The sequence below is a fragment of the Crassostrea angulata genome, chromosome 4, assembly GCF_025612915.1.
Source record: "Crassostrea angulata isolate pt1a10 chromosome 4, ASM2561291v2, whole genome shotgun sequence".
NCBI lineage: Eukaryota > Metazoa > Mollusca > Bivalvia > Ostreida > Ostreidae > Magallana > Magallana angulata.
In genome coordinates, this window is record NC_069114.1 from 30,484,554 (window position 1) to 30,498,464 (window position 13,911).

Sequence of the window (13,911 nt, forward strand, 5' to 3'; positions counted from 1 at the left end):
TGAGTTTTTGTATGAGATGAAAAACAACGTGTAAGATGTCTGACTATTCAGGTTTGGTAACAGTGCGAGGTCATTTGAAATATTGATGCGTGTTTGTGTCTGGAGGGGGGTGAAAAGACCAGAGCTTGATTTTCGTCGTAAATAAATCGAAAATAGAATTTTGAGATGTGGATCTCGGATTTGGTCATTACATGTAGTACAGTAATCTAGAATTGAACTAGGTTGAAAATAAAGGTTCAAGATGAAGGATCTAGTAAAATCAGGCCAGGAAAACTAAATTATATTGTGAATAGGAGGAGGGGGGGGGGGGGTTGGTGCGTGTACTGTGTAATATTAATTTCCCAGTATAGGCAATAAGCGCCGTTTAATCTCAGGAATTTCGTCTTGATTGTTCAATTCGCTGCATATTTGGCAGAAAATGAGAATGGTGTCCGAGGTTCATTTTCACGAATTTTCATGAGGATTGAATGAAGGGCTTGGGAGTTATGATATTTTTGCAGTACATGTCAATCACGACAATTGAAACTCAAATGCCAAAAACTTCATAACTCTGTTAATAATGAACGAATTGGTCTGATAACTAGAGCAAAGCTCGTTGCAAAGCAACGAGTGGGTCTTCCGTTAATGTCGGAAGTAAAGCTGGAAGTTCCTGTAAGAAGCAGAGCTTTTGAACCAATAACAAGAGTAACGATAATTAAAAGATGAAAAAAATCGAATTATTCCTGATACGACTTAACAAAATCCGAATTATTTTAAGTACGAATTAACAAAAACCTTTCTGATTCCAAGAACGACTTAATAAAAAAATCCGAATGTGTTGAAGTACGACTTAACAATTAATTTTGGTACGAGTTAATTTTACTTTGAACATAACGCTATTTTCTTAACCAAGAATGTGGAATCAAAATTTCCGGAAAACTCAATTTTTAAATCCCAATATTATTGTAATGCATCGTCCGATTTTAAAACGGATTTCAGTTTAAAATTAAGCATAAAAAAAGCTTCTTTGTTGCTTTATGAATAATATCAAATTATTGGTGAGAAAAAAAGTTATTATAAAAAGACTTAATAGCCCTTCTGGCCCCTAATTTTAGGGGTCAGCCCCTTTTTCTTGATATCAAATAAAAGGGCTCGCTAATTTAAACATATTTTGTTCTACAAGTGTTCACAAATTGTAAAACGTTATCGAGATATCTAAACAACTGTGTTTTAGGGGCTGACCTTTTAACACCTTATCGGGGCCACTAACAACAACATTTTTGGTATCACTTTGTTAAGAACAATATTTTGAACAACTTTTGTTCTACATTGCTTTTCAAAATATTTTACTTTTTCAGATATTAATGATCAAAGTTTTCAACTTCTGGCCCCTTGAAACCCCTAATTACGTAATATATGAATTAGGTATGATACTGTATAGATAAACAGCTGTACAGTGAGCATTTTTGCTTCTATAATTAATAACAAAATATTTTTCAGTAAAGAGTTATTATTCATAGACTTTAGAGCCCCCTTGGCCCCTAATATGAGGGGCCAGCCCCTTTTTCTTGATAACAAATTAAAGGTCTTGCAAATATTAACATATTTTGTTCAACAAGTGTTCACGAATTGTTAACCTTTCTCAAGATATCTGTATAAATGTGTTTTAGGGGCCGACCCTTAAACTCCTTACCGGGGCCACCAACAACAAAATTTTAGTTTTCGTATTGTTGAGAACATTATTTCAAACAGCTTTTGTTCTACAGTGCTATTCAAAATATTTCTCCTTTTTCTGATATTATCGATCAAAGTTTTGAACTTCTGGCCCCTTGAAACCCCTAATTACGTAGCATATGACTAAGGTATTGTACTGAATAGATATACAGCTGTACAGTTAACATTTTTGCTTCTATAATTAATAACAAAATATTGTTCAGTAAAGAGTTATTGTAAAAAGAGTTTAGAGCGCTCGTGGCCCCTTATTTGAGGGGCCAGCCCCTTTTTCTTGATATCAAATTAAAGGTCTTGCAAAAATAACCATCTTTTGCATTACATGTTTTAACAAAATATTTATACATCAAAAGATATTACAGAAAATGTGCGAAAATTTCGTGAAAGAAATTGGTTCTAATTTTCAGGTTCAGGCGAGCTTCGAGGCCTTGAGCCATTTTCATAATTGGAAGCATGGGGGTACATCTACATACATTCATCTACAATCCCTGAAAATTTCAAGCTTCTCTCTTGATTAGTTTTGGAGGAGATGCGTGGACAAAATGACCCTTAAAAATTTACAAAATCGTCAATATCTGAAACCGGAAGTGACGTCATCATTTGAAAATTTAATAATATGTAGCACCGATCATGCTTTATCAGTCCTGAAAAGTTTTTGAGAAATTGCGCTTAAAAAAAGTCAGAAAAAGAAAAAAAAGAATAACTAGAGCAAAGCTCGTTGCAAAGCAACGAGTGGGTTTTCCGCTGATGTCGAAAGTAATGCTAGAAGTACCTCTAAGAAGCAGTGTTCTTAATCTAATGACAAAAGTAACTTAAGTACAAAAAAGATTTTAAAAATCGAATGATTCTTGGTATGACTTAAAAAAATCCGAATGGTTTTAAGTACAAATTAACAAAAAACATAACCATTTCAAGACCGAGTTAACAAAAAAATCAGAATGTGTTTAAGTACGACTTAACAAATTTGACTTCATTTTAGGTAAAAGTTAACTTTATCTGGAACTAACATCTAATTTCTTGACCCAGAATGCAAAATTAAAATTTCCGTAAAAAATCAATTTTGTTTAAAACATAATTCCGAGCAACATTTCCTCTACACTGCTTTTCAAAGGGTTGACCTTTCGTACTATGCGCTTGTTGCATCATCAATTGTCAGAAACTTATCGATGTATAGTTTACTTAATTTTATTATTCCTCTGTGAATATTTTTATTTAAAATTACTATGAACCAGACAACATTGAAATGGTGAACATTTCAAAGGGCCCCGCTGATGTTATTTTAGAGAATTTTGCTTTGACCTTGACCTATAACTTGAAATTATTCCAGCTGGCATAGAACTTCTAATTCAATTTCATTGCCCCTAACATATAGGCATTTTTGTTCAATCTGACCAAGATTAAGCATATCCGGGAAATATTCTACTGTCTAAAACTAATTTTATAAAGATCTGCTATGACCTTCACATTGACATGGTTCAAGGTCACTGCACGCCATTAACCAATAAGCTCTGTTTAGGCAAAATATTAGCCAATTAGGGGCTAAAAGGAGAGTATATATATGCTCTTAAAATATGGATTTTTGTGTGATCTGATATGACTTTGACACTTGATCTACAAATATCATTAGAGGTCATTGCATATCCTTTGATCAAAGGCATCATGTGGGTGAAGTATGAGCCTGATTGGAGCAAAGGGAGAGAAGATGTACTCCAGACAAGGATTTTTTAAATATAATTCTGCTATGACCTTCACAGTTTACCTTGAAAATAGGTTCAAGGTCACTGCACACCCTTTACTCAAAAGCTCTGCTTATGTGAAGTCTGAGCCCTATAGGGGTTAGTAGAAAGTATATATGTTCTGAAAAAAGGATTTTTGCATGATCCGATATGATATTTCACCCTTTACCTAGAAATTTCATGCAAGGTCACTGCACATCGATTAACAATAGAGACAGTCTGTGAGTATTAGCCAGATTGGACCAAAGGGAGAGAAGATATGCCCCAGACAAGGATTTTATATATGTAATTCTACTATGACCTTAACCTTATACCTAACAACATGGTTCAAGGTCACTGCACATCCTTAACCCAAAGGAACCCTGTGGATGAGGTATGAGCCAGATTGGGCCAAGGGGAGAGAAGCTATGCTCCGGTCAAGCGATCTCGGATGGACAGACGGACAAACTGATCACTAGAAGGCGCCCACACAAACTTGCTTTCTATCTAATTTGAAATAGTATCCATGGTATCTGCCCATGGTGAATAGTCATCAAAACCATTCATCAGCAGAATTTGATTTCCCTCCTTTTTAAACTCGGAACACCTCTGACCTAATCAGATCACCGCATTAAATACAAAGTTTGATAACTCTAATTTGTTTATCATCAAGAAATTCTGCATCGCTGACAAATAAAGTTTTCTTCGGTACAATAATATACCAATTAACTGACTATCTGGACAATAGCAAGTTTATTGTCCCACCCCACAGCAACTATTTCCCTTGGCTTTGCCTCATGAAATAGTTGCTGTCTTGAGGGACAATAAACTTGCTATTGTCCTCATACCCAGTAGATACTAAATAGGCATATAATATCCCATCCACCTCCATTTCATGTTATATAACCTCCAGTTTGTAACCTTCAATTTCACTGTGTAAAGGCAACACAACAGTCAAAGCCGCAAGTTTCACAATTTATTACTGCTTCTCATGTACTTAAAATTAGGGGCCTTAATATTGCTTAGGCCTAAAAAAAAAAAGTTGTGTGTTTCGGGTAACCCGACCTAACCTACAAAAATGGCCCGATCCTCCCATTTTTAGATGCCTGATTTTATCCGACTGTGAATTTTATCTTATATCCAATAAAAAATACGTTTTTAAATATGAAACAAACAAACATTCTTAGGATTCAGGCAAAAAAAATAGATAAAATAAAAAAAAATCCCCACCTACCTAACCTAATTTTTTCATTAGTGTTACCCTAAACACATTATTTTTTTTTTAGGCCTTACCAATTCCAACAAGAGACATCCCATTAACTATTGATAAACATTAAAATTCATTTCATGAATCTACGCAACACTGGTAAATCTTCAAGTACAGTCACTATCAATTTTACAAAAATATTGACGGTTCTTTATCCGAAACTATTCCTTGTACATGTACCTTTAACTGCAATTAGTACACTAACATTTTATGAAAAGACGGTTTGTCTTAGAATAAGAAAGCTAATGCAATTCTGAGAAAAAGAATACCACATATTGCAAATTCCATTGAGGTTTAATAAAAATATGGCCATTTAAGTGAACCCCCCATTTCCAATTTCCATTAGTAAACACAGATTTACAGGGTTCTCCATAGTAAAACATCTTTACCTGACCTTTTAGAGGTCAATTGTTGTTCAACCACCTTTGAAAAGAAACCTTATTCAATACAACATGCATCTACATTATATAATCATGATAAAAGCTTCACATCACTTAGAAATATCCTTACATGTATACCCCCCCCCCCCCTTTTGATTTTCATAAAAAGTCATGGTTAAAAATGTTTTACCTAATTTTATGAAACTTATGGCAATTTCCTTGAGTCATATCTCACACATATTTGAAAACAATCATCGATGATTCTAAAATTTGATCCTAATTATTTGTTTATTTTATGATTTACACCATTTTAATTAACAAATAGACAGCTGTCCTGCTTGTGATTTCTTGTTTTTATGAAAAAAAGTAAGCTAACAATCATATTTAGTGAATATCTAATCTATTTTGATTTCTAGTCTCCTTCTAACCATGCTAAAACAGTAAGATACAACCTACAAGTTAGATATCTGCCTTAAATTAAAATAAAATTCAAACACCCAGGTAGGTGGAGACAGAGTTGATTTCCATGAAAAATGTTCAAAATTTGACATGTTTTTTTCCTTTTTTTATGCATATATACCTTAGAAAGGTAGAAATAGGTTGTTTTTTGTTCATTTCAAAAGTAATTATCATAGCAGATGTTATTTCAAAGTCAAATGTACATTTACATATCCTAAATGTAATCTTAATGCAGACAATTGGATGGGGTGGGGTGGGGGGGGGGGGTTCAATCATGTAAACACATCTAAATACCTTTATAAAATAAAAAATAAAGGAAACATAATTGCATACTTTTATTGAAAAACAAATTTTCACAACAATTATGAATTTCTTTAAATAGCCTTAATTTTGTTTTTCATAATTTCTTATCAAACACAAACCACAACATGGGATGATGCTTTCATAAAGTTCCATTATTGTTCATGCATTATCCGATTTAATTTGAATTACCGGTAAAAAGTCTGTAGAACACAAGGAATATGCATGTGGATAGAGGTGACAGGTTAATCTCAAGAGTTGACCCACAAGAATCAACAGGTAAAAGCAATGTGGTGCCATGTCGGAACAAGAGTTCGTTTTGAGCTGAAATAAAAAAAATAATAATTAGCTGTTTTTACATACATGTACTAGTAATAGCTGTGTTTACATTAACATATGCATATTATTTCTGGAAAAAATACACTGACCATGCAGTGTAATAAGTATTACATATCCCAATACATGACATAACATTTAGGCAGTACAGGATCAAAAATTTGCATATCAAGTCATAATATAATATTAAAAAAAATTCTTAGGTATAGACACTTATTAGATTGAGAGAGAGTTTGAGAGAGAGAGAGAGCTGAGTTTATTTCTTGTAGTGCAACAGTCAAGCATTTCAATTCGAAAATTACAAAGGAATATTACCCATCTGAACAGCGTCAAAGTACATGTATTTCCTTCTGGTATACCATGTTTTATCAATTCTACCGGGTTTTTATTTTGCAAATAAATTTGGCGAGGGTTTTGGTTTCTTTTCTTTTAAATTACATTTTTTAAAAACAATACTATGTGTAATAAGCATAAAACATGTATGAGTAAACTTAATGAAGAATTTTTAATAGATTATTTTTCACAGAATGTGTTACATTACATGTATGTCAATCTTTATAAAAGTAGCGTATATTTCGTGCGTCATAAATTGGAAGTTTTAGTAAATATCATTTACTTGCATGGTAGATATATATGTCTAACCCAAATTTTCTTCATAAAGCTACAGCTGTATGTACCACATAATCATATGTTTTGTCACAAGTATACATTTATAAAAAATACCCAAATTCCAACAGTTGAAAGTAACTCGATGAATTTTTCATTCTCTGATAAGTTCATTGTGTTTTGTGCGTGCATATATTATAAGTCTGCTGCAACAGCAGCCAATCAGCGGTAAGCTGAATCCACTAATAAGAAAGTTTGTGGTTTAGGAGCGGGTAAAATTGTTTATGCATAATGTAGCTGACACTGACTTGAATAGATCTGATATATATGTACAAGATGGGAGAAATAATGACAGAACAGACTGGGATTCGAACCTTGCCCTCTGAATCTCTAGTCAAGTGCTCTACCAACTGAGCTACATGTATCTGGCACCGGTATTCAAACCAGTCTGACCGTCACATCCCCCCCCCCTTTAAATGATCTTCACCCTCAAAGATCACCCCTGGCTCTTCCCCTGGCAGGAGTTAACCTGTCAGTTCCAGGGGTTGGTTACAACACCAATATTGTATAGGGATGGAACGATCCACCGATGCACCACGGTATTTATTTTGACGATATTTGGATTGTTACATTTACCATTAATACATTACGATACCTATGCGGACTTTTTTTTATTTTCCAAAAATATCTGAGCTTCATATATCGGCTATTTTTAGTCTGCGCGCCTAATATGAAAGTACAAAGATGGCGGAAAACCTCGTAAAGTTGTCAAACCTGTTAGGAAGCTAAATCTGGAGTGTGGACAACTTTTGGATTACTTGTTAATGAAAAAGTAGTGTATATGAGACTTAAGTAATTTGTAAATTGTGCAACGCTCATTTTAAATATATCAAAATAACTTTGGACATGCGGTAATACATCGACAGATTGAATAAATTTTTAACCCTTATTCATGTTTTCATTTAGTTGCAATGTATCGTGATATGTATCGTATCACATCTAATGTATAGTGATATGTACCGAATCGGCTAAGTACAGAAACGTCCAAGCCTTAATATTGTAACAGGATGGGAGAAATAATGAAGGACCAAACCAGGAATTAAACCTGGTCCCCCTGAATCTCTAGTCAGGTGCTCTACCAACTGAACACTGGTATTTAAACCGGTCTGACCGTCACATATACAAAAAGTTATTTTAAACAATGGTGTTCAATAAAAAATAACACTTGCAACCTTCAGTTTTTGTCTGTAATTAATCAATATTGGCTTGCGATCAGTTATCGTTGAGTACCATTTTTCATCAGTGCATTGTTACGTCATTTTATCAACACATAAAATTATATACGAAAATATGATGTAACATTGCACCAGCGAGAAATGGTCCTTGACAAGAACTGCTGGCATGCCAGTACTGCCAGTAGTCAGATTAAAAAAAGAGAATATAAATGAAAAATTACATTTTAAACATTAACAAGGACAATTCAAGTACATATCAAAACTGCTAAACAAGAAAAATTATGTGAACTGGTAGAGTGGTACGCATAGTTCTAACTTGTAAACTACATGTACAAGTACATGTACCGGTTACCCGTTGGTCTGCTAAACCTCTCTAATGATACATTGATCGGCATCATAAAAATATTAAAGACTTTTTAGTCATGTTTTAACTCTGAAGTCTGAAGTATACAATTTTATTTACTTGATGTTACATGTATGTCTACAGGGTATTTATGTCTACATTTGGAGTCTTCCGCACAAGAATATGATCATATGTTTCTAATTAGACCCTGCTTTGAATTTTGAGTTGAAAATTCACAATCTAATTTTTTTTTAAATAGATAAAGGACTATGTGCGGTATGGTCAAATATCTGCCCCCGATTTCAACCAATTTTTAAATAGTATCGTATGAAAATGAAATTTTCACAAATCATTGTAAAGAGGATGCCTATAACTTTAATCTTGATTTTAGTCATCATTGCTCACTCGCTGTTTATCTATGACGTCACTTAAATGACCTAATTCCCACAATGCAAACAAATGAAGATATTCTCATTTTTGCTCTATATTTTGCATTCGGAAGTATAGAGCGCAGGTCTGCTCAAGTGCGATTTTAACATATGTTTTTCTTCAGATAGTTATACATATTATACTAAAAAATGGTACTTGAGCAAGCCTGCGCTCGATGTTTCCCAGTCGAAAAACCATCGGAAAACACCCATATTTTGCTACAAAACATCAATTTATCAAAATAATGCAATATTCATGACGTCATTTCTACATTATGACGTCACTGTGGTGATAACCTTTTACACCTTTATTTTCAATATGATTTTAACTATCTTTCACCTTATTTTAAAGCTCTTTTTAAAACTTTGATTTTGGGGGGCAAAAATTGCATAAAACCGCACTTAGTCCTTTGGTCATCCTTTCCAGTCACCAATGAACCTCGAGCAAGTCTAAACATCCAGTAAACAATGTAAAAATTACACGTTAGTAAACAAACACCCACACCATAACAAAACATCTAACTCTGTAATTCTTATAAAATTCTTAACCCAGCAGATGTTTAATCATCAAGATATATTTGTAAATTCATACGCGATGGACATATCATAAGAAAATCTATGTACAGTACCAACTACATGTATATTTGTATACTGTATGTATGACTTTCGCCACATGTGGATTTTGTCAATAAATTGAATTGTAATTTACACAAAATTCTGGTAAAAAGGAGAAAAAAACAAGTGAAAGGTACAACATTTGGGATTCAATTCTGTTAAAAGGATTTATATTGTCTGGACTAGAAAAATAACATACATCAGTGACAGTGTGCACGTACTTACATGTACATCTATAGACTAAATGTTAACCAGTTAACATGCTGACATTTTAACCACTATAGACAAGAAACTTTAAAAGGAATAAAAAGCCTCACCTTCTTCAGTAACATCCACATAGATCACACACTTTAATGTCCATCTTTTCCCCTTTATTACTCGTAGCTTATCAACGGCTGATCAATGGAAACATAAACATCCGTCGACATGGTCGACAGAAGTGTGGCTGTCAGAATTTCCTCGTAAACGATTCACACGAGAATATATCCCTCCTTATACAAATATGTAGTATTGTTCCCTGTGCATGTTCATCTGTTTCACAGTAACTTGAAAATGCATGTGTAAACCGAAAAATGCACAACTTATCTTCTGCATTACGCTCTCTCTTTTCTACAATGCCGTTCGTTACTGTTTACATTCGCGGGTCCGCGACAAACATTGCAAACATTTGTTCTGCGTGGCCGATTAGAACGTGTTAAAAAAGTAGTTGAATTCATAAATGATATAGCCTAGATGAAAAAAAAAATGAAATTGAATCACAACAATTTATCTAAAACGCAACACAATGTAATGCAGTAAATGCCTGGGCCTTAAAACGGCATTTGTTCGCTTGTGTGTCTATGTAGACAAATTAACTCGTTCATGTACGATTCACACATATTTGTTTTATGAAATTTGAAAAAAATAGGGCACAGAACTTTTTAAATTTGATACCAAATGACATTATTTAATATATTAACAATAACTGAATTAATTTTTTTTCATAAAATGATAACGATTTTTGCTATCAGAAAAATACGTGTATGAGCTGCTGACCCCTAATTATAGGGGCCAGCCCTTTTTTCTTAATTTTGAATGAAAGCTCTCGTTATTCTTAACAACTTTTGTTCTATATGTATTAACAAATTATTTTTAGTTTAAAGGTTATTATACAAAAAGCAACAAAATTTCAGACCCCCCAAAACCTTAAACTTTACCGGCAAATAGCTTAAAAACTAAAAAACATTTTGCCAAAATTTTCATGCCAGCAAAACTATAAAATGTTACCAACAATTCTGCTAAATTTCATGCAACTATCTTTTGTAGTTCCCGAGATCAACTCTGGACAAAAGACCCCCCAATTTTCAATTAAAGGGCAATAACTCATAACCGGAAGTGAATTTTAAAAATTTGAAAAAAACGTCCCTAGATATTAACATTGTCTACATACCCTGAAAGTTTCATAACAATCAGACAACAAATGTACGAGAAATGGCCTACACAAAATTTGCGGATAAAAAAAAAAAATAATAATAAGAAACAGTAGAATAACAGAAGGGTTTTCCGTTGAAAAACGGAAAACCCTAATAAAGAAAAAGAAACCGTAGAATAACAAGAGGGTCTTCCGTTGGAAAACGGAAGACCCTAATAATAAAAAGAAACCGTAGAATAACAAGAGGGTCTTCCGTTGGAAACGGAAGACCCTAATAATAGTGAAAAATAGAGAAAAAGAAACCTAACAAAAACAATAGGGTCTTCCGTTGGAAACGGAAGACCCTAATAACGAAATTATCGCAAAAAAGGACTGAAGAATCTCTACCTCCCTTGATGGTGTCTTACCCGTCAATACTGGAGCCGACCTTGGTGTAACCGATTATATCTGTCCAGTAAGAGTACAGGATTCGGTCGTCGTTGAACCATCCGTTTTTGTCTGCGTCCCTTCCGTCAAAAATTATGAACGCTACTTCGACGCCATTGGTGAAGTAAGCATACTTTACCTGGAAAATATTACGTGTTATGGATTAAAAACTTAATTCGAAAACGTATCAATTTGATAGCTTCATTTCAGCTCCATCCATAACTTTCAAAGTCAAAGAAACAAAATAATTGTCACATTTAGGGGGGATTTCTGGATTTGTAGGTACAAATTATCCAGACCTTTTACTTTTCAAATATTTTGTCATTCTGTTTTTTTTTTTAATCAGGTATTGAAGTTTCTGTACACATGAACCTATAGCAGTTTTAATCTAGCACACACTTTTAATATTTGCACATTTTTAAATTAGCGCGTTAGAAGTCCACCTTAAGAATGCATACTTTTAGAACTGATCCAATAAAATATTTCCAAGAATTACACTTACACTTTCAATGAAAAATCCGGGAATACTTCTCCAGGTTTCGACGTTTTTAGATTTGTAGACGAGGAATGGGTCCTTGGTCAGGGTCTGGGCGGAGGGATTGTCGCTGTTGAGGGTGTCGGAGGAGTACCACAGCTGACGGAGCCCTCCCTGGGGAGGAACCACGCCCTCCACCGCCTTAAACACCATATCCCAGGCTGTCATAAAAAAAATCAGGTCTTTTACAACTAAAAACTAAAAATTCCATTAAATACACGGCTAAATTTTCAAAGCTCGAGCGCTAAAATACAATACCTTCACCAATACAGTTGAAACACCCAGAAAAGGTAAAGTTCAGATATTTGCATTGCGAAGTATCCAAGATTTTCACAAAGAATCAAAGATTCTCAACAAAACACAATATTGAAATATCTTCAAAGTTAAAGATAAAAAGTTTGCGCGCTAAATCACTATTTCTTCAATTGTAATGAAAATGAAATCCTCGACAATACTTTTAATTTAAAGTTGATTTCTATAAGTTATCGCGCGAAAATTATACATGTAGCATAAAATATTTAATGAACTTACCCATAACAGAAACCACCATGACGTCAGCAGTTCCTCTGTTTCCTGAAGAGAAACATAACCCATGAAATTAACTTCTTTTCAGGCCGTTGAAATACGTGACGGATAAGTTATGATAAAGTTAGTTATTTACCTGAGCTCCAGTTAACTAGAGTGGTCGATGCCGAATAGTAGAAGTAGGGGGTCCCCGACATGACGTCCCATTCTTGACATTCACCGGTTGCGTCATAATCTTTCAACATGAACCAGCCAGCGTCTGATGTACATCCACCGTATTGATGGTTGATGAAGAAAGTTCGACGTCCTGTATTTGGGCTGTAAAGACACAATTGTACTTAATGCATAAGGTCTATCAGGCGGTTCGTTAATTGTGACTTATCTCCCCTTTTCAATAATTGTATATTAGTACATATCTATTTTTATACTTATAATGATCGATATTATCAAACCACCCCATCCCTTTTCCTCCAGTTGTCATAAATAATATCACCCCCGTTGTCTTAAGTATTATAAAACCAATTTTCAATGGCCTAATTTGATTTTCATACATGAACTTGAGATACATATTTAATCACTTTATTCTAATTCGTTTCTGAAGGGCATATTTTGCTTATTATTGGGCAGACACAACCATGGTACTATTACATATTTAACATTATAAGTATGCAACTTTACGCTGCCAGTTAGAAATGTGAAGGTTGTTTAAATGGACTTACTTCATCTCGCAGTAGTTTTTGGTGGCGGTGGTGATGTCGGTATAACTGGACTCTATGATCCGCCCACAGTCCAGCCAGTCGTTCCTACTTTTACCCATGCTGTCAAACACCACGTACGCCACCTCCTTGTTATCCTTGTAGGCCGACAGACGGACCTTAAAACAGGGATGTACCGTGTGTAAGTAAAGAAAGGTAATTGTCGCCCAGAAATTTTAAATTGATAGTCTTAAGTTAAAATTGTTAAGCACATTTTAATTTTGAATTGTTTAAATGAAAAATGATGCTAACGCGATACGCAATAGTTAAAAGTTAAACATAAACGTAAAACGTAAACGCAATAATAAGTAATGAGTATGCCGTAATAACGAGCATTTATAATACGTGAGCCTGACTACATGAACCTTAATACGTGAACCGTATTACGTGAGCCGGAATACGTGATCCTTAAACGTAGTAGTTAACATGTAAACCGAAATACGTACATGTTATACGTAAACGTGATACGTACACGTAATACATGTAAGTAATCGTAATATGTTTTACAAATACATACAGCGGAGAAGCTCCTCTTGTTCCAGTCATCCAGCCACTTAGACTTGTACAGCTTGCTACTGGCCGTAAAGTCTCTCATGGCCGTCACATCCTCGCCGTTGTAGTGTCCGCTGGCCGTCCAGAAGGCGTTCACGCTGCTAAAGCCGGGTGGACGGGCGCCACGGGGGATCTTAAACACCACGGTCCACGCTAGAAATCAAACAGATGAGGAAGAGGTTTTCATTAAAAGAAGGGCTGACAATTTAAGCGACGGTTTTTTTAGATTTATCACAACCATATCTGTTTTTAAACATTTTCCTAGTGATTGTTAATTATGATTTATATGATATATATTGATATATATAGATGT

General features: G+C 34.3%; 1 protein-coding gene and 1 long non-coding RNA gene across 2 annotated transcripts in view; one reads left to right on the forward strand and one right to left on the reverse strand.

Moving 5' to 3' along the window:
- The window catches only part of LOC128182214 (protein mono-ADP-ribosyltransferase PARP14-like), a 108,846-nt gene that overhangs the window by 52,755 nt on the left and 42,180 nt on the right, over positions 1 to 13,911 (forward strand).
- On the reverse strand, positions 5,854 to 10,116 carry LOC128179740 (uncharacterized). Its single transcript, XR_008243125.1, has 2 exons — positions 9,712 to 10,116; positions 5,854 to 6,155 (listed from the first exon to the last, which is right to left on the reverse strand). It is a non-coding gene; the product is annotated as an uncharacterized LOC128179740 (long non-coding RNA).